Source organism: Taudactylus pleione, unplaced genomic scaffold (assembly GCF_031769625.1).
Source record: "Taudactylus pleione unplaced genomic scaffold, aTauple2 ptg000314l, whole genome shotgun sequence".
Classification (NCBI taxonomy): domain Eukaryota; kingdom Metazoa; phylum Chordata; class Amphibia; order Anura; family Myobatrachidae; genus Taudactylus; species Taudactylus pleione.
Window position 1 is genome coordinate 13,850,457 of NW_028284715.1, and position 22,114 is coordinate 13,872,570.

At 45.0% G+C, this 22,114-nt stretch overlaps 1 protein-coding gene across 3 annotated transcripts in view; it reads right to left on the reverse strand.

Moving 5' to 3' along the window:
- The window catches only part of MATN2 (matrilin 2), a 120,858-nt gene extending 120,302 nt beyond the window's left edge, over positions 1-556 (reverse strand). Inside the window, exon 1 of one of the 3 annotated variants that reach the window (XM_088442617.1) lies at positions 384-556. The gene's annotated coding sequence lies outside the window, so the exon portion shown is untranslated. Of the gene's footprint in view, positions 1-210; positions 347-383 lie in introns of those variants that run through there. The other 2 variants (XM_088442618.1, XM_088442619.1) reach the window with 2 other exon arrangements.
- Between the last annotated feature and the right edge of the window lie 21,558 nt (positions 557-22,114).

Sequence of the window (22,114 nt, forward strand, 5' to 3'; positions counted from 1 at the left end):
AAAAGAGGGTCCAGTAAACTTGCACAAAGCATTTACTAAACAAATCCAGAAACAGTATAATGTTCTGGGCATATGCGTCTCCTCCCCGCAGAGCACAATTATCATTCACACATTGCAGCTCACTATTCATCCAAACACTACAGTACACTACTGCACTTTCTCTGCTCAGACGTGACAGGTAACTGCATTAGAACTCAACACTGTACTCACTGTAATGTGCATCTACAAAATCACACTCACACTTGCACGGTCTTGACACTGGAGCTCTGTGCGCGCTAAAGTCTGTGGCGCAGCGCAGCGCGCTCAAGGTTCCCAAGGCGCACTCCAAGCCCTGCAACACCTGGCCTGGCCATCCCAGACCCCAGCAATGATCACCTCCTTACCTGCTCATGTGGATGAAGGGAGGGAGAGGCAGCTTTCAGAGTGCTCCGGAGAAGCAGCAGCAGACGACACACAGCTTTCTATTTCCAGTGTCCAAAAGATGAGAAGCAAGTTTGCCCCCCTTGGGAAAGTCCAAGCATGGAAAGAACCGCCCCTCCTTTCCACCAGGGCTAGTAACCGGGCATACTGTACAACCCAGGCTGACAGCATACAGGACATGCCAAGGCTGCTGAGGTGGGATACTGTAAAACATAGGGGCTGGCTCACTGAGGGTGAGCGCTCTTGGATCAGAAGTGTGTTATTCCAGCAAGTGAGCCTGTTTAGCCACTAACCCATCTGTAATGTGAGCACTGAGCAGTATGAACACCCTGCATTTCTGTGTTGCATTAACATATTTGCATATTCAAGTTAAGTGAATAATATTATTATTTATTAGTAGTATGTAAAACAGAGAGGCAAACCCTGCCTTTCTAGCCAGCAAAGGTGTAGGTTGGCTCGTTTTAGGAATAGACATCGAAGATGATTTTTTTCCTTCCACAATGGGAGCGTTATTTTCATTCGATAGCGGCTTTCCGATGATTGCCACAAGTGAATGGTGCAGAAGCAATGCTATTCCGCTGCTAAAATACAGAGGGCAGGATGCATGACGCATCACACACGGGTTTGCAATGCATTCTGCCGGTCTTCGAATGCATGCCGCCGTTGGTAACGCCAGTATGCAAGACGATCACCGCAAAGGACCGCTCTGTCGGTAAGAGGGGCCCTTTGCAAAGGAGGGACTTCCGGGTCTATGACCCAGAAGCCTCTCGGTAGCCTTCTGGGGAGGGGGGGGGAGGTGCTGGGTGCTGCTTCGATTGGATCCCTCTATCAGCACTCTGCGGAGAGAGGCTCATAGGCTTCTATTGGTAACGCCGCCTGGAAGATACTGTTACCCACCGCAACCAGGATGCACTCCGGGGCTTGGTGCATATGAGAAATGCGGTCAACCCGCATTTTGTGGGTTTGACCGCATTTCTCCCCTTCCTGCATATTGCCCAGAATCTCTCTCGTGCATACGCAAACCATTGCGATATTACTTTTTATCTAATGGTTTTGTTGCGTTGGTTAATTACTATGGCATCTCAAGATTTTATATTGAAAGCCTGTTCATCAGTCGATGCCGGGCTTCCGATGTCCGCCTTGTTTTGATATGCATAAATCTGGTGACACTGTACAAGCGGCAATAGCATCAGCCCCTCCACTGGGTTTAGGAAGTAAGGCACAAAGTTGAATAATGCCGTTTATTTCAGTTGGAAATATTACTTTCCCTTCAATGGATGGAAACGTTTACAGATGTATTTTAACCGTTACATGTCTCTGGAATTTAGCTGTGATTTTACTTTCATGATCTTTTCTTTTTCAGACCTCACCGTCAGTAATGAAGTGGGGGAATGCAGGGCTGAGCCATAAACTCAGACAACTGGACTGGCTTCTTGGAGAGTCACTTAAGTATTTTGCAATTTATGCTTTTCATTGTATCTAATTACTAACATACCATTAATTTAGTTGTTTTAAGAGAGTCATTAAAGAAAAATGACAGGCAACATGTTTATTTTGGGATGTAGTCACCATCCCAGCGCAGATAATGCCGGCGGATAAAATCCAGGCACCAGATTCTGAAATAGTCAGAATCTCGGAGGCTGCGATCCCGACCGTGAATATTAGGGCTAGGTTTAGGATTAGGGGTTAGGGACGGTTAGGGTTAGGCTGCGGGAGGTGAGGGATAGGGTTAGGCTGTTCAAAGGTAGGTTAGTGAAAGGGTTAGAATACACTTACCTGCATGCATACTCAACCCATTTATTTTGGAGATAACTCTTATCCCCCCTCAATTGAGAGAATCTTGGTTGACCAATCTCTGAGGTCATAACAAGAAACAAACTCTGCTGGCTCTATTAGTGATCTCTTCACCAGATTGTCAGCTTATGCAACTTTGAATGAACATGCTTAATGCAAATGTGTTTATACAGCTGACTGGATGGCTGGATCTGGGTCACAACTGTCATCCAATCACCTTTACTGGCATATTTGCATTGACTCAACTTTTAGCCCTGGATAAATGACCATATATGACAATACCCCTTTACACCCCTCTTCCACCTTTATAAGTATAAATGTTATCCAAAGTTTTTGAGCATGTGCAATTGGAATATATGCAAGATATGCTCCTGAAACAGGAGTATGTTCTGCCTAGTATCAGACACAGGGGTATAGTTACGTAGTGTCGGCTTTTGCAAGACACCGCTTCTCGGCGGGGTTGACATCAACATAAAGCAGCACTAATATTGAATGCGAAGCCTGGCACGTTTTATACCTGATATTAGTGCCGCTTTAAATTTTGAGATCAAACCCACGACAAGCAGTGCTGGGACTGACGGCTCTAGGATTTCGTCACCCGGGTACTTATTCTGCTGCGTTCTGCCCTCCAATGTTCTTTTGCTAAACAAGTTGGCCTATCGAAATTAATAGGCATTTTTTAGGGGCGGCATAGGCAAACGCAGGGGGGGTTTCCGGCTGCCTGGCAACCCCCCTTCCCACCACACACCATGACCACAGTAGAAATAGTAATATAGAATTTTACTAGTGCTGAATGTTCAGCCAGTAATAAATAAACTATGCACCAACTATGAGATATGGAAAACATGCACTGTTAGGGATGGACTGATATAGAGCCTAATATATACATATATGTCCAGGGCAGTGCTAGGTTCTCCTGATGCTCCTCCAGGCTCCCGAACTTGCTCCAATAGTCTGGAATGGTGCACACTGCTAAAATAAAATAAAAACATTTAGCTCAGACAAGAAGGCCCTATGGCCGCATGAAATGGCTTGCTGTGATCGCTGGTCCTGTATATGCTGGAATTATGACACACAATACACTTTGTATGATTCATATTAAAGCTGGTTAAGTACTAACTCTTCATTGCCTGGCCACACTCACTCTAAAATCAAGCATTTGGAAACCCCCCTCTAGAAATCCTGCGTTTGCCACTGGTATGTTATGTCGAAGTTCAGAATATCGGCAGTCAAAATGTTGTCGCCAGAATGTCGGCACATTCTGAATGTCGACATGGAAGTTATGGCGACATGTTGACATACGCAATGTCAACATAGTCATAATGTTGACAATGTACATGCCGACAGAGTATTTTCACTATTTAAGCCCTAAACCTAGCACTAAAATGTACTGTCGTCATTGTGATAATAGTTCACTAATTTCCCATCAATAAAGGGGGCATGTTTTATTGCTTATTTATTTGATGGATCTGATTTTTTTTTCATTATATGTCATATCTATGTGGATCTTTATCTTTGTTATTACATTTACGGTTTCATTTATTAGAGTGTGTCTTTTTTGATTCACCTGATTAAGCAAAGTCTATGTCGACGTTTAGAACAAGTCATCATTTCTGAATGTTAACATCATGACTGGATACTATCTAGGAGATGCCGCTGAGCATTTGCCTTACAGCAAGCCATGTTTTATGGCCAGCAGAAAAACAACTCGGACAAAACAGTTTATGTTTATTTCTCCTGCAACTGTCACACAAGCAGTTAAAAACAGGCAGAAAACTGTCTTTTTTTTTTCAGGCACTGTGTTTGCTGCCACCAGGAAAAACGCTATGAAACTATGGCCCTCATTCAGAGCCGTACGCTCTGAGCAGAGCGCACGCTCTGAATGAGGGCCGGCCTCCATGAAAATGGAGCGTCCTTCTGGACGCTCGTATAGCTGTGGGTCACCACCCACAGGCTACACGAGCGTGCATTTTGATGGCCGCGATGGTCGAGACCATCGCGACCATCGAAATTGCGAGCCGGAGCCTGCGGTTGAGGTTTTCAACCGCAAGCTCCGGAGTGATTTTGGCTCTATCAGAGCCAAAATCACTCCCACTGACATCACTAGTGATGTCAGTGGGCCGGCTTTTGACGGGAGGCGTTCCCGTGGGAACGCCCCCGTCAGGGAGGCACGCCCCCGGCACGCCTACCAAAGGGGGCGTGCTGTCAATCAACATTGACAGCACGCCCCTCCGTCGTGCGCATGCTCAGTGCAGACCATCGACCCACTTGCGAGCGGACAGCCGCTCGCGAGTGGGTCTGAATCAGGCCCTATATTTCCCCAGACGTTTTTTGGCCACGGGAAAAGATGTCATGTGACACCACCCTTACGTCTTGTGCACATTGTAATGTTGGCACTTTCATAAGAGACTTAGCGGTCTATTACTAAGCGGTGTTAAGAAACAGAGTGAAAAGTGATAAGGTGCCAGCCAATCAGCTCCCAACTGTCATTTTTCAAATACAGCCTGTGAGATGGCAGTTAGGAGCTGATTGGCTGGTACCTTATCACTTTTCACTCTGTTTCTTAACACCGCTTAGTAAATAGACCCCTGGGCTTGATTCATTACAAATCGCTATTGCGGTCACAGCTGCGATTACGCACGCAGTTCTGGTAAGAAAATATGCTAATGTTTGCAACTGCTCAGCCAGCACAGGGACGTCCACTACCGCTTTCTCACATCCGTAATACCTCGCAGTCCTGCGTAAACATCAATAACATTGAGTAACATCGGAACCTCGCGCAGAATTACAGCAGGTCTGACCTGTCTCAGAAATTGCAAGTCTCGTCGCACGCAGTGAGTAATCAAGCTGCGTATGCCGTCGTAGTGGCTAATATATGCACGCCCAGGAAACAGCGTTCAAACGGACAGGCACGCCTGCGTTTCTCTGACCACTCCCCCAAACGCTGACGTCCCGTCACTCACCCTGCGATGGCTTTGTATCTGCTTACGTGATCGCAGTCCAATCACAATGCTAACCTGCACACGAGCACTGCGGTGCACACGCTTTCGCAGTACGTACCATCGGCCCGATCTGCGTACGCGGTTGCAATTGCGAATCATGCTGAAGTAGGCCCACAGTCATTAATTGATTTCAAAATGCATTGCATCTTAGTGTACTATGGGCCTGATTCAGAGCCGGACGCTATTTGCGAACGGTCGTTCAGAAAAAGGGGCCGGCAATTTAAATTGAGCGCTCGCTCTTTGCGGCCTGTTGACGCCTCTATGTCTGAGTGAGCGAATGAAACATGTGCTCGCTATTTTGTAAAGACGCCCCCTGGCCGTTCGCATCATACGTCATCTCCGCTATTTATTAGATTAATCAAGTACATCGAAAGGTGTCTGAACTGCTCGCAGTGCTTGTGGTTGGATTTTCCTACCGCATTCATGCGAACAGTTCAGGCTAAGAAACAACCAAGTGACGTGGCCGATGACGCTGCTTTGTTAATTATGCACACCCTTAAAACGTCCGTTTTGACCGTTTGGCACGCCTGCGTTCGGATCTCCACTCCCCGTTTTCAACTGTTACCACCCACAAATGCCTCATCCTGTCACTCAAATTAGCAGACACTCGCTGTTTTGCGAGCGCACAATTTCCGACCGCAATGACTGGTTGGCGCATGCGCATTACGACCAATACGCATGCGCAGATGTGCCTGATTCATTACGGATGGAAGTGAGCGTTTGGGGTTGTTAACGTGGGGGTGGTCAGCGAAACGTAGGCGTGCCAGTCCGTTCGAACGCCATTACAAAGGCATGCATAAATTAGCCACTTTGATGGCATACGCAGCTTGTGTACTCACTGAGGGCCTGATTCACTACAGATCGCAATACTGCGTACGTACACAGTTCAGCTGCGATAGAAAGCCACTCCACTGCGATCGCAATGCATAAGGACGCCCACTTTACCATACGCACATCGGTACAATCGAGTACCATCGTCCCCATATGCACACTTGTACTAGTCCTGACCTTACTCAGAAATTACAGCCACACACACGCTATGAGAGCTCAGGCTGCAAAGGGCTACGCAGTAGATCATTTATGCACGCCCCTGAAACGACGTGCAAACGCACTGGCACGTCTGCGTTCGGCCGACCACCCCCCATCACCACCCACAAACGGCATTTCCTGTCAATCACTCTGCGATGGGTCTGCATAGCCTCTGCGATCGCAGTCCCGATCACAGTGACTGGTTCACGCACGTGCTCTGCGATTCATACGCATGCGCAGAATGCAACAATCAGCCGAATGCGTGCATATTAGCAACTGCGATCCTTGCTGAATTAAGGTGCCCATACATCAGAGAGGGGTTTCCGCGATCCCGAGACGCGATCAGAAATGACAATCTGCCGAGTGGAAACGCCAGCCGGCCACCATCGATGTTCAGCGATCCGTTGCAGGATCGATTAAAATTTCCATGTTAAATGTCCCCGATTAGACAATCACGATAATTTTTTGATCGCGATCGTCAAATCGGGAAAGTCCAACATGTTGAATTTCTGCGATCCTGCAATGCTGGGTTACAGGATCGCGGCAATCCATTGCAGATGTATGGGGCCATTTATGACCCTGAGGCCCTGATTCAGAGCCGGACGCTCTGACAGAGCGCTTGCTCTGAATCAGGGCCGGCCTTCTTGTTTTTTAGAGCGGCCTCCTGGCCGCTCGCATAGCTGTGGGTCGAGCGGCACGGCCAGGAAGATGGTCGTGATGGTCAAGACCATCGCGACCATCGGGCTTGCAACGAGACCCTTGTGGTAGGGTGTCGTTGCCGCAAGCCCCAGAGAGAGATAGAGCCAAAATCTCTCCCACTGACATCATTCGTGATGTCAGTGGGGCCGGCCCCAAACGGAGGCGTTCACATGGGAACGCCTCCGTTTGGGCAGCCACTCCCCCGGCCTGCCCACCAAAGGGGGCGTGCTGTCACTCAACATCGACAGCACGCCCCCTTCGGTACGAGACCCGGAGCGACGGTTTGCCCGACGCTATCCGGGTCTCGCGCGTGCGCACAACGGAGCTGGCTCCGTCGTGCGCGTACACACTGGGCCACCATTGACCCGCTTGCGAGGGCATAGGGCTCGCGAGCGGGTCTGAATCAGGCCCTGAGTGCGATGAGATTAGCATGATTAGCGATGAGATTAGCATGATTAGCGATGAGTAAGGTCAGACCTGTTGTAATTGTGCGTGAGGGGCCGATGTTACTCAATGTATACGCAGGATGGCAAAGTATTACGGATGAATCAGGCCTAATGTACTCTACTAGCGCTTTCACAGGCTTTGTGCCTGATTCAGAGCCGGACGCTATTTGCGCTCGCTCGTTCAGAAAAAAGGGGTGGCTATTCAAATGAACCGTTCGCTCTTTGCGGTCTGTTCACGCCTCTAGGTCTGAACGAGCGAACAAAACTTGCGGTCGTTTTTTGGAAAACTACGCCCCCTGGCCGCTCGCATCCTACGTCATGTCCGCTATTTATTAGATTAATCGAGTACATCGACCAGCGTATGAACTGCTCGCTATTCTTGTGGTTGGTTTTTCCTACCACAATCTTGCGAGCAGTTCTGACTATAAAATAACCCAGTGACGTGGTCAATGACGCTGCTGTATTAATTATGCACACCCATAAAACGCCCGTTTTGACCTTTAAGCACGCCTGCGTTCTGATTTCTACTCCCCGTTTTCATGCACCTTCCCCTGTTACCACCCACATACGCCTCCTCATGTCACTCAAAATAGCAGGCATTCGCTATTTAGCGAACAAACGATTTTCGGCCGCACTGACTGGTTCGCGCATGCGTATTACGATCCGTACGCATGCGCAGTTGTGCAAACATCGCTCGGAACGTACGAGCGGCCGCTTACGAGCGGCTCTGAATCAGGCCCTTTGTCATAACTTCATAACTTTTACCAAGTGTTTTAAGATCGTGAATCCAACTGAAAACTTTGAATTTGATCCAAAGTAAACAGTGTCAAAAAGTGTTTACTAGGCTTTTATGATGGGGTGAATGCCTAATTCTAAAGCCCCTGTGTATGAGTCATAAGCCTGGACTTACCCCATCAAACTATAGTCCTCCTTGTGCTGCTATGTCTGAATTCTAGGGATAAAGGGCCTGATTTCGACCCGCTCGCGAGCATATAGCACTCGCAAATGGGTCGATGGTCGGGCAGTGCGCACGCGCGAGAACCTCACTCGCTCGGGGCTCGCAGCAAAACGGGGCGGCTGTCGATGTTGATCGACACTTCGCCCCGTTTTGTAGGCGGGTCATGGGGGGGGGGCTGAACAAATGGAGGCGTTCCCGAAGGAACGCCTGCCATTTGTGGGTGGCCTCACTGACATCACACGTGATGTCAGTAGTGAACTTCCTGCTCTATTAGAGCAGGAAGTTCACTGGGGCTTGCGGTGGACAAGACCCTACCACAAGGTTCTCGTCGCAAGCCCGATGGTCACGATAATCGCGACAATCGCCAGGCCGCCCGCTAAAGCTGTGGGTGGTCACCCACAGATTAGCGAGCGGCCTGGAGGCCGGGGGAAAAAAAAAAGGCCCGCCCTGATTCAGAGCGAGCTCTCGCAAATAGCGCCTCTGAGTCAGGGCCAAAGTATTAAGTAACATTATGAGCTAAATCAGAGGACATACTACAGGACTGGCAATTACATACATTAGTTTGTAGCACTACATCAAATGGTTAACCAGCGCTGGCACCAAAGGTATAGTGTGCAGTGGTGTTACAGGGTATGCTGAAAGCAGAATAGCATCTCTGTAACTGTCAGAGGCCTTTAAAATTCCTGGCTTTCATTTCTTTCATTTTTTTTTATCTTTCCCGGCACAATGAATGAGAAAATGTGGATGTAGGTGCCAAAACAGGGCTATGGAGAAAGCAAGAGAAATTCAAGAAGGCAGGTAAGACTTGTAGCATGCAAACACTAGTCTTGACTGCACAGAATTAGGGATTTTCTCACTAAATAGTGATAAGTGTGGCATAACATACAGTACTGTGCAAAGTTTTAGGCAGGTGTGGAAAATGCTGCAAAGTAAGAATGCTTTCAAAAATAGAAGTGTTAATAGTTTATTTTTATCAATTAACAAAATGCAAAGTGAATGAACGGAAGAGAAATATAAATCAAACCAATATTTGGTATGACCACCCTTGGCTTCAAAACAGCATCGATTCTTCTAGGTACACTTGCACGCAGTTGTGAAGGAACTCGGCAGGGAGTTTGTTCCAAACATCTTTGACAACTAACCCCAGATCTTCAATAATGAGTGTCTGCAGGCAACAGTGAAACATGGTGGAGGTTCATTGAAAGTTTGGGGCTGCATTTCAGTAAATGGAGTTGGGGATTCGGTCCGGATTAATGCTGAGAAATACAGGCAGGTACTTATCCATAATGCAATACCGTCAGGGAGGTTTTTTAATAACACTGTCATATCACTATTCTCTCATGTACATGACACTTCATTATATAACATACAAATAGTTTAATGTAGTATGTACATTTGTACACCTGACATAGAAACACTAGATAGATCTTTAGATACATGCGATTCAAAGTACACATGACCAAAATTTGGTGATGTTTAGGGGTGAGCGGGTTCGGATTTCTGAAATCCGAACCCCCCCGAGCACCCCCGATCCGAGTCCGATCCGAGTCAGGCTCGACTTTTCCCGCCTGACTCGGATTCTGAAATCGAGGCAAAACGTCATCATCCCGCCTTCCGAGTCTCGCAGGTTTTGGATCCTATATAAGGTACCCGCGTCGGCGCCATTTTCTCACTCGGCTGTGGACAGTGAATAGGGAAGGGTGGGAGTTAGGGCTGGCTGGGCTGTGTAGTGTAGTGTAGTGTAGTGTAGTGCTGCTGTTGTCCACTACTTCAAAGTCCATAGGGGCTGGCTGTGTTGTGCTGTGCTGCTGTTGTTAATAGGGGCTGTGTCCACTACTTCAAAGTCCATAGGGGCTGGCTGGACTGTGTTGTGCAGTCAGTTCTCCATAGGGGCTGTGTCCACTCCAAAGTCCTGTGCAGTGTCCCAGTCCTAAAGGGGTGCTGTAGTGTTGTCCAGGGGGTGCTCTGTCCATCAGGGGTGCTCCCCCCAAGTGCTAAAAAAATAATATATTTTCTGTGTTTGTGAATTGTGTGCGCAGTAGCCGCACGTGCATCAACAAAGTAGTGCCAAGCGTGCGTCTGTGTCATAAGTAAAGGGCCGGCTGTCTTGACCGTTAAAGGGTGCTGTAACCCCCAAAGTACACTCCAGTCCAAACCAAAAAAAAAATTATTTTCTGTGTTTGTAAATTGTGTGCGCAGTAGCCGCACGTGCATCAACAAAGTAGTGCCAAGCGTGCGCCTGTGTCATAAGTAAAGGGCCGGCTGGCTTGACCGTTAAAGGGTGCTGTAACCCCCAAAGTACACTCCAGTCCAAACCAAAAAAATATATATTTTCTGTGTTTGTGAATTGTGTGCGCAGTAGCCGCACGTGCATCAACAAAGTAGTGCCAAGTGTGCGCCTGTGTCATAAGTAAAGGGCCGGCTGGCTTGACCGTTAAAGGGTGCTGTAACCCCCAAAGTACACTCCAGTCCAAACCAAAAAAAAAATTATTTTCTGTGTTTGTGAATTGTGTGCGCAGTAGCCGCACGTGCATCAACAAAGTAGTGCCAAGCGTGCGTCTGTGTCATAAGTAAAGGGCCGGCTGTCTTGACCGTTAAAGGGTGCTGTAACCCCCAAAGTACACTCCAGTCCAAACCAAAAAAAAAAATTTTTTCTGTGTTTGTGAATTGTGTGCGCAGTAGCCGCACGTGCATCAACAAAGTAGTGCCAAGCGTGCGCCTGTGTCATAAGTAAAGGGCCGGCTGGCTTGACTGTTAAAGGGTGCTGTAACCCGGAAAGTACACTCCAGTCCAAACCAAAAAAAAAATTATTTTCTGTGTTTGTAAATTGTGTGCGCAGTAGCCGCACGTGCATCAACAAAGTAGTGCCAAGCGTGCGCCTGTGTCATAAGTAAAGGGCCGGCTGGCTTGACCGTTAAAGGGTGCTGTAACCCCCAAAGTACACTCCAGTCCAAACCAAAAAAATATATATTTTCTGTGTTTGTGAATTGTGTGCGCAGTAGCCGCACGTGCATCAACAAAGTAGTGCCAAGTGTGCGCCTGTGTCATAAGTAAAGGGCCGGCTGGCTTGACCGTTAAAGGGTGCTGTAACCCCCAAAGTACACTCCAGTCCAAACCAAAAAAATATATATTTTCTGTGTTTGTGAATTGTGTGCGCAGTAGCCGCACGTGCATCAACAAAGTAGTGCCAAGCGTGCGCCTGTGTCATAAGTAAAGGGCCGGCTGGCTTGACCGTTAAAGGGTGCTGTAACCCCCAAAGTACACTCCAGTCCAAACCAAAAAAATATATATTTTCTGTGTTTGTGAATTGTGTGCGCAGTAGCCGCACGTGCATCAACAAAGTAGTGCCAAGCGTGCGCCTGTGTCATAAGTAAAGGGCCGGCTGGCTTGACCATTAAAGGGTGCTGTAACCCCCAAAGTACACTCCAGTCCAAACCAAAAAAAAAATTATTTTCTGTGTTTGTGAATTGTGTGCGCAGTAGCCGCATGTGCATCAACAAAGTAGTGCCAAGCGTGCGCCTGTGTCATAAGTAAAGGGCCGGCTGGCTTGACCGTTAAAGGGTGCTGTAACCCCCAAAGTACACTCCAGTCCAAACCAAAAAAATATATATTTTCTGTGTTTGTGACTTGTGTACGTGCATCAACAAAGGAGCAGCACCAAGCGTGCGCCTGTGTCCCATAAGTAAAGAGCCGGCTGGCTCATTTCTTAAAGGGTGGTGTAACCCACAAAGTGCACTACTCTCCAGCAAAAATAAAAAAATATTTTCTGTGTTTGTGTGCGCTTTAGCCGCACGTATATATCAATATAACATAAATGGAGGACCAAACTTTCTCCGATAAAAATAAAATAGGGAAAGATCAAGAACCACTTCCTCCTAGTGCTGTTGCTGCTGCTGGGAGTTGTTCATCATCCGAGAGAGGAAGTAGGAACATCACTACTTTTACTAAACAATTGACCCTCCAACAGTCCCTAGCGATGAGGATGAAGTACGACAGCAGTCATCCTGAAGCAAAACGTATAACTGAGGCCTTGACTGCTATGTTGGTGTTAGACGTGCGTCCGGTATCCGCCATTCGTGCAGTGGGATTTAGACAATTGATGGAGGTAGTGTGTCCCCGGTTCCAAATCCCGTCTAGATTCCACCTGCATCCTCAAAGCAGCAGCGACAAGCGTGCGTCTGTCTGTTAAAGGGTGGTGACACCCTCAAAGTGTGCTACACAAACAATAAAAATATTGTTCTTTTTTTTTCGGTCTTTGTGAAATGTGTGGGCTGTAGCCGCACCTGCATCCTTAAAGCAGCAGCGACAAGCGTGCGTCTGTCTGTTAAAGGGTGGTGTAACCCTCAAAGTGTGCTACACAAACAATAAAAATATTCTTCTTTTTTTTTCTGTCTTTGTGAATTGTGTGGGCTGTAGCCGCACTTGCATCCTCAAAGCAGCAGCGACAAGCGTGCGTCTGTCTGTTAAAGGATTATATCGGTGACAGCATCCAAGTAGGCATGTCAGACAGTCCGTACCTGTACTGGCAGGAAAAAGAAGCAATTTGGAGGTCCCTGTACAAACTGGCTCTATTTTACCTGAGTTGCCCCCCCTACAGTGTGTACTCCGAAAGAGTGTTTAGTGCAGCCGGGAACCTTGTCAGCGAAAGGCGTAGGAGGTTGCTTCCACAAAATGTGAAGAAGATGATGTTCATAAAATGAATTATCAACTCTTCCAGGGAGACCAGCCTCCAGAACGTACAGAGGGACCTGTGGTTGTGGATTCCAGCGGGGACGAATTAATACTCTGTGAGGATGAGGATGTACACACTGAAGAGGGTGAGGAATCGGTGGATGAGGAGGATGAGGATGACATCTTGCCTCCGTAGAGCCAGTTTGTGCAGGGACAGATTAATTGCCAGCTTGTTTTGTGGGGGTCCAAACGAACCAATCATTTCAGCCACAGTTGTGTGGCAGACCCTGGCGCTGAAATGATTGGTTTGTTAAAGTGTGCATGTCCTGTTTATACAACATAAGGGTGGGTGGGAGGGCCCAAGGACAATTCCATCTTGCACCTCTTTTTTTTCTTTGCATTATGTACAGTTTGGGGCCTAATTTTTCAAACTGCCATCCTGTCTGCCACTGCAGTTTCACGCCTAGATGGGTCACGTGTTTGTGCCGCCCACTCGTGTCGCTTAGCATAGTCCTCCAGCTACCTCGGTGCAACCTTTTGGACATAAAAACACTATTGTGAGATGTGAGGTGTTCAGAATAGACTGGAAATGAGTGGAAATTAAGGTTATTGAGGTTAATAATAGCATAGGAGCAGAAAAACCTACAAATTCTGTGATTTTAGCTGTTTTTATGCTTTTTTTCAAAAAAATACAGATCCAAAACACAAAACCCAGAACCCAAAACACGGAAGGGTGGTTTTGGCAAAACCAATCCAGATCCAAAACACGAAGAAAGATCCAGATCCAAAACCAAAACACAAAACACGAAAAGTGGCCGGTGCACACCCCTAGTGATGTTCCAGATGTAAAAGTGCATCACACTCTGAAACAGACCCTATATGGGCATTTGCTTTTGCTATTGTTACTGTTCTCTGTTATCAGTTTACCACATAAAAGAGGCTAAACGTATTGTGTCTCAGTATGATTACTGAAAGTGTCTTTTGCTTAGGGTAAAAATGTACAGCTCTATTTCAAGTATCTTCAGCTCTGCTTAGCTCTTGAGGAGTAATATTTCTATATATTGATATTTATAAGCAAGCTGATGAAGTTGTGGGTTCCACAAGGAAACGCATCAGGTACACTACTTACAGACTATCACTGTACTGATCTTTACAACATCCTCATAGCTTAACTATAAGTGGCACATTGCACATACGAGTCGCTATACAATTGATGACAGAACATAGACATAGTGAACAGGATATGTTTTACTTTTCTCTAACAATCTTCTGCATTATACTGGTCCACCATACATTCCAGCATATTGTATAATTCTCCCTAGCTAATTAACTGGGAGATGTATCAAGCGGTGAAAAAGAGTGGAAAAGTGGACCGGTGGAGAAGTTGCCCACAGCAACCAATCAACTTCTACCCATCAATTTTTTTAATGCAATTGGTAAGTGCTGCCTCAAAGCTGATTGGTTGCTATGGGCAACTTCTCCACTGATATTCTTCTCCGCTATTTTCACTGCTTGATACATCAACCCCTTAGCTCCTTCTCCAAAGCTGGAGCACACCTTAATTAGAGTAGGGGTTGTTCTCCTCAGTATTAATCCCGTATTGCCAAAAGTGTATGAGGGGGAAGGGAAATGTCTCTGTGCTACAGAACCTATTAAGTACGCAGGATCAAAACCTCATGTCTAACTACATTATTAGTAAAGGATATTCTTAGATGCAGTGTTATTAACATATACAAAACTGACATCAAATCATCTCCTAATTGAGCACTGAGTAATCTGTCTCTCAGTTCATACATGTACTGTTATTATGCAGTACACCAATTTGTAATTATATGACCCAGAGTGGGTGCTACTATTATGTAGCAATAATTATTTTGGGGTGAGCGTTTGGGAGTGGGGCCCCTGTGGTTGTTCTGGCTGGACCTTTCTCATGGCATCACCACTTAATTCACATATAATATTTTTTCACTTCTCTATTCGTTTGTATATTATTTATGTCATTTTAATTCTTTTACATTTCATTAACACTTATTGATTTATCCTTACACATATATCCTTTTACACTTCACTATCACCTTTTTTTCCCTTTTTGTGTGATGCCCTGGGGATGGTCCTTGGCTGGAATTTTTTGGGGTGCCTTGCTTCTCAGATGTGAACCCCTTACTGTTAGGGACGCTGGTTATAGAGGAGCCTTGACGTCGGCCCAGCGCTTATTCATATATTTGCAAATGTATGTAAACCAATACCTCTGAATTTCTATTATCATGTAGGATTCAAGTATTTTTGATTTATCTGCAGTGAGCTGGGTGGCAATTTTCTTTTTTCTGTGTTCAGTGTAAACCCCGCCCTTTACAAGCACCTGTAGTATATCATTAAGCTGATTGAGCAAATACCGTATTTTTTGCTTGTAATCTGTAGCCATATAAATGGCAAAACCAACATGTGTTTTTATTTAAGGGGCAATTAGGGGGCAGTTAAATGCAATTGAACTCTACGCTGGTCATGACATGTAATGGAACTTAGAGTAACAGGTCTGTGTTTTATAACTGTAAGAATGTAACAGGCACGTATGAAAGCTCATCTGTATTCCGTCTATTTAGAAGCTCTGTTGGTAGGGGAACCTCAGGTCTATTTAGCATTGTCTTTGTTCACAGCTCATGTACTACGTTATTGTTGTTTAATAACATGTGCAAAGTAATTTAAACAAATACTCCAGTGTAATTGGTGGCCAATAGTAAATTCGCTGTAAGGATACACTTTTTACCCTAAATACACAAATTTCTACAAAGGAGGCAACATTGTTCAATGAATCTAAGACAGAAGGAAATTAAGTCATCTTTGCCTGTACTTTCGAGAAAATTGTTGTGGTGAGGTGACAGAGTGTGGACTGAGGGCCTCATTCAGACCCGCTCGCAAGCATATTGCGCTCACAAGTGGGTCAATGGTGGCCCAGTGCGCACACGCGGTGTGTGCACTGCGCATGCACGAGCCCCAGAGCGAGCGCAAGAAGCGGCTGTAACAGCGCATGCGCACCACTGATTACGGCTGCGGTAAGGTATGTATAGGCAGGGAAAAGTATCTATTTCCCGAAAAACTGTCATCGCAAAAATGACAGCTTTTCGGAATAGATAGTTATGGGGAGGAGGAATGATGAATTCCCCCGGCACTTAGGTAGAACTCCATGCGAGTTCTAAACCTAATTACCTCCATCGAGTTTTAAGTAATGATGAATAGGCCCCTATGTTATTGTAATTTTTAATATGTGTATGTCTGTGTGTGTATATATATATATATATATATATATATATATATATGTGCTTTTTTGTCAATTCCGCACTCTCTTTGGGGAGATAAGTGCTGGCGTGCAACATCAAGTTGTGGTCCAGGTAGATCCAAAGAACCACCAATATACAAAATATTTTTAGGGGTGCACTCACCAGACTTCAAACAAGAGCTCAAAAAGACAGCTTCATTCCATAGAACGCTAATCCAACGTTTCGGTCCTCTTGGGAACTGTGAGAGGAGAGACATCATGACGGATTAAGCCTTTGGAGGGCCCAAGGCACTTAAGACAGGGGGGCCCTCTCCCTCTTGTCAGCGATGCCCCCCTGAGCGTACGTGCCTCCTACTCCCGCACCTCCATGAGGCAACAGCACAGGTCATACCTGCACTCCTGCAGCAGGGGGCAAACTCCGGGCCTCCTCCCGGGCAGTGCGGGGACTGATTCTGCTCATCTCCAGCCTCTGCAACAGGCAGTAGCTCTCCCAGCAGCAGTCCAGCAACTGTTGCCGCGCTGCAGGTGGGAGTGCTCCTACTACTGCAGCCGCGCAGGTCCTACAATTACATACCTTTGTTGGGAGGGAGCTGAAAAGGGGGTGTGGCCTAATTGTAAAGGGGGCGTGGTCTGACGACACCCCCCCCCCATTTACATCACTAATGGGGCGTGCCCAGCATCTCCGAGATGCCTGGCAGCCCCCGGGCTTCCTCCCCGTACTCTGAATAGATGCTGTGCGCATACGCACAGCGTCTATTCTAGCTATGTATAGACGCTGCTCTGCATAGCAGAGCAGCATGTATGCTTCCCCCAACTTGCGGCCCGCGGGCGGGACAGTCCCATAAAAACGGGACTGTCCCGCTAAATGCGGGACAGTTGGGAGGTATGCAATTACCAGACTGACACGCGTGACAGAGTGACTGTGGTGTGGTCCCTTGTATACACCTGTTTCTGGGCCTTGTCATCGCGGCTCTGTCCAGGGGCCCCCTATGCCCCCCAGCCCCCTATGCCCCCTATGCATAATCTCGTCAGGATGGTCACCTTTATTAGAGATAAGACTCCTAGTGGAAGGACGTCTCCACATATAGACTCAAAAGAGGTCAAAGGTCTACTAATCAACATTGAACTAATTTTAGAATGGAAATGTCTAATTTGTAAAAAATGAAAAAAATCTTTGGATGGAATTGCTACTCTATCTTGAATTTCAGAAAATTGTGGAAAATTATCTATAGTGATATCATTTAAATAGTAAATATCACCCAATGACCAAGCAGTAAAGGACGATTTGCAATTGGGATTGTGGAGTAATGGTATCAAAGGGATGGGCTTGGAGCTAACTTGAACCGTCTGTTGACTAAGTCCCAAATTGCTAAAGAATGGGAAATTACATGGTGGGAAGAAACTATCCGGGGGCAATGAATCCTAGATAGCCATAACAGGGAAGATACAGTAGTCAGTCCCATCTCCTCGGCTTCGATAGCTACCCAGATCCTCCTTGCATTAAAGTTACACCACTGAGCACAATGAGAGAGCGGCGCAGCAAAATAATATTTTTTAAGATCAGGAATACCCAAACCTTCTCCCCTGGAGGGACGCTGAAGCAGCTTAAGTCTAATCCGTGGGCGTTTCTGGTTCCATATGAAATATGAAGTCTGATACTGAGGGAATTTGAAAACGTAGGGGGGGAATATAAATTGGGAGGGTCTGAAATAAATACAAGAGCCGAGGGAGAACGCTCATCTTAACAGAATGAATTCTGCCTATCCAAGAGATAAAATAGTTGGACCAGTCATGCAAATCTAGCAGACAAGGAAAGTTTAATACTATCTAGCAGACAAGGAAAGTTTGCCTGAAATAGCTGATGATAGTGATGGGTTAAGAAAACACCAAGGTATTTGAAATCGAGAACTTCAGTCTTGGAAACATTAATTTTATAACCCGAGTGTTGAGAATATAAATTTATTTCCTATAGAAGTGAATTTAGGGATTGGTCCGGGTCAGTGAGAGAAACATCATCGGCATATAATGCAATTTTATATTCAGAGGGGCCTGTGGATATTCCAGAGATAGAGCTATTACAACGGATCCTTGCCGCTAATGGTTCCATAACAAGTGCAAATATTAAGGGAGAAAGGGGGCAACCCTGCCGAGTACTGTTAGTGATCCCAAAACTATAAGAGTAAACACCATTAACCGAGACCCGTGCCATGGGGGAACGGTAGAGCGCCGAGACACCATCTATAAATTTGCCCGAGAAGCCCATTTTGTCTAGGACAGCAAATATAAAGGGCCAAGAAATGCGGTCGAAGGCCTTCTCCGCGTCTAGAGCTAAAATCAAGGAGGGGAGTTTCCACTTATGAATAGAGTGTATCTAAGATTTTAGCATCAATTTTCAGGTCAACGATCAATAATGAAATCGGCCTATAGTTAATACAGTGAGTAGGATCACGATCCGGTTTGGGGATCACCACAATATCGGCCCAGGTCGTATCAGGAGCAAAAGAAGCGCCCTCTAAAATATCATTAAATAAAGATATAAGATGAGGAGCAAGTTCCATTGCAAATAGCTTATAGTATTGGGCTGCAAACCCATCAGGTCCAGGGGCAGCAGAGGAACGCATTGATCTAATGGCAGCTACTGTCTCTTCATCTGAAATACGGTCATTAAGAATATTTAATTGGGATTCTGAAAGACTAGGCAGGGGAGTAGAGGACAATTATGAGCGTACCCCCTCGGCTCCAGCAGGAGTGGGAAGTGGAGAATCTAATAAATTATAAAGGGAGCTATAAAAGGTCCGAAATTCCTCAGCCACAACTTCAGGATCATAGGCAAGAGAACCAGAAGACGGGGAGTGCAGTTTGTCTATCGCACTTAATGCTTGCCTGCGATACAATTTATTGGCTAATAGTGAATCAATTTTGTCAGCTTTATCATAAAAGCGTTGACGAAGTTTTTGCAAGATAAGCGCAGCGCGTCGAGACAGAAGGGCATTAAGCTGACCTTGTAGTTTCTCTATTTGGGTTAGCACGGAGGCGCTAGGGGATGTCTTATGTTGAATCAATAGTACTGAGATTTGTGACTCAAGGGAATGAATTTTTTTCCTAACCACTGAGGTTTTAGAAATGAGAAAACCCCATATGGGCTTCCCAAAGGATACTGGGAGTAATATCAGGAGAGGTATTCTCAAAATAGTGGGTCACCGCCAGTTTTATTTCTAGCAAAGCGGGGGGATGTTGTAAGAGGGAGTCATCAAGGTGCCAATTATACTTCCTACGAGGTGAACGATATACATCTAAGAATATAGACACCCGCATGGTCTGTCCATGTAAAGGGGGAAATACCGGCTTCCGTAACCAGGGAGGTAATAGGGGGGAAATATGGATCATATCGATCCTGGAGTAATGTTGATGTGGAGCTGAAAAATTTGTATAGTCCTTGGCATGGGGATGTTTTGTCATGTGATACTCTTGTTAAAACTCTTCACCTATCATGTAAGCTACTCCCTGCTATTCAGTATCAGGAAATGTTCTTGAATATATATCATAAAGCATATTTCTCCACACATCACCAGTTTCTAGCAGGCATGTCTTCTTCAGCCTCTTGCCCTCACTGTCAATTCATTGTGGCAGTTTTTTATAATTATTTCTGGAATTGTCCTCTCCTGAGAGTCTTTTGGCTGCAAGTGAGGAAATTCGCCCTAGAGCACTTGGTGAATTACATACCATTTACGGATGTATGTGCACTATTTGGTATACTTCCGGAGGGTCAGCGAGTGGCGAAGGGTTGTAGAAGGCTACTACTTATTATTAGCGTTCAGACATGGATCGATGTCACACCTCCGACGCAACGACTTTCTGAGGAAAAGCTCTTCCATGTATTTAACATGGGCTGGTTCAAAACTACATTAGAGAAAGAAACTCGTGTTCCAAATTCTTTCAGACTTGGGAAAGCTATGTTGGGACCTTGACTGTAGATCAGAGGCATAGAATTCACGAGTCACTGAAATGACTTCGGATGCTATCGGAGGACCCTCCGATTCGGTTTTATTTTTGAGGGGATCACCCCTTCCTTTTCTCACCCCCCATCTTGGTTTCTTGCTCATGCGGCCATGCTCCTTAATTATTTCTCCTTAAGGTCTTCTTGATGTAGACTGCAGAATGGTAGTTTTTTTCTGACAGGATGCACAATTGAAAGAGTCATTTTACACTTTTATCTTTTGTTCCAAGACAAGAACATTCTTTTTTTTTCACAATAACTGTATTTTTTTTTAAATCAAGTATTTTTTATTTAACGTTTTGAAAATACACCCAATAAAAGAATAGTAATAATAATAAAAGCAGGTGCGGCAAGTATGAAAAGTAAATTTTGTGACATATACATACAGACAAAGCAAAGTATAAGGTATGGTCATATTATTTAGGATATACATTCATGTCTCAGGTAACATATGAAAAAAAAGAAAACATAACGAGTACCCGAAGGTGCCATTCGGGTTCCCGAAGCAGGAGCTGGAAACCAAAAACAACAAGAATAGGAGGTGCATAAAAATACCAAGAAAACCCTATACAGTTTGAGTCTCCCATAACCAAAATGCTTGGGACCAGGGGTATTTTGGATAACGGAATATTCCGTATTTTGGAATAATTACATACCATAATTATATATCTTGGGAATAGGACCCAAATATACACACAGAATGCATTTATGTGTTATATACACCTTATACACACAGCCTGCAGGTCATTTTATACAATATTTTCAATAATTTTGTGGCTCAAACAAAGTTTGTGTATAGAAATGAAATTAATTTGTTTCATATACCCCTTATACACACAGCCTGAAGGTAATTTTATAAAATATTTTTAATAATTTGTGCCTAAGACAAAGTTTGTGTACATTGAACAATCAAAAATCAATGGTTTCATTATCTGAGTCATGCCAAAAATATTCCGTATTTTGGAATATTCGGTATTTCGGAATATTTGGATATGGGAGACTCAACCTGTATAAATGTCCCACCATAAGACTGACCACACCCACAAAAATAATAAAAATAATAACTAAACAAATACAATATACACCCAAAGCAAACCTACCCTATAACCCCCCACCCTGTATAGCCTATCCCCAAATCAGGTATACCTGGATCCCACATTTTCCTCCCCCCTAACTAAACTAACCTACTACTAACAGTCCCCCCTCCCTCCCTCCGAATGAAAGGATAGATATTCGGATAACTGACTGGGGCAAAAATACAAAAATGGTCATGTTCAGGACGAAGCAGGCAGCCGGCTCCTCCCATAAACTACTTTTCCCATTTCTGTAAAATAACTAGAAATATATACAGAAATACTGAAATATAATAGGCTAAAAAACAAACAGATTACGTATATCTAAGATGCTTTGACATAGAAACTACCTTTACCAGGAAAGTAGGGTAATCCCATAAAATAGACAGAAGCTTAGAAATAGCCACAGTAAAATATATATAAAACAGAATATCTAGATATAGCAGGAGTCTCATATAACAAACATATAACCAAATAAAATATAATAATCACAAATTATATTAAATGACATACAAATACGTGATAAAAAGGATATATATAAGAATACTATAAAGTACCAGGCAATTACATGAAGCCCTAATTAACCCACCAGTTAATAAGGACATTAGAGTATTAGCTCATTTAAATATAAATAAATTGTTACGGATGATATAGTACCCATTATCACCTCCTATTAGGGCAGTAATTGTACATAAAGAATATATAAATATTTATGTTTACATGATACAGTATGTATATATGTATATACCTT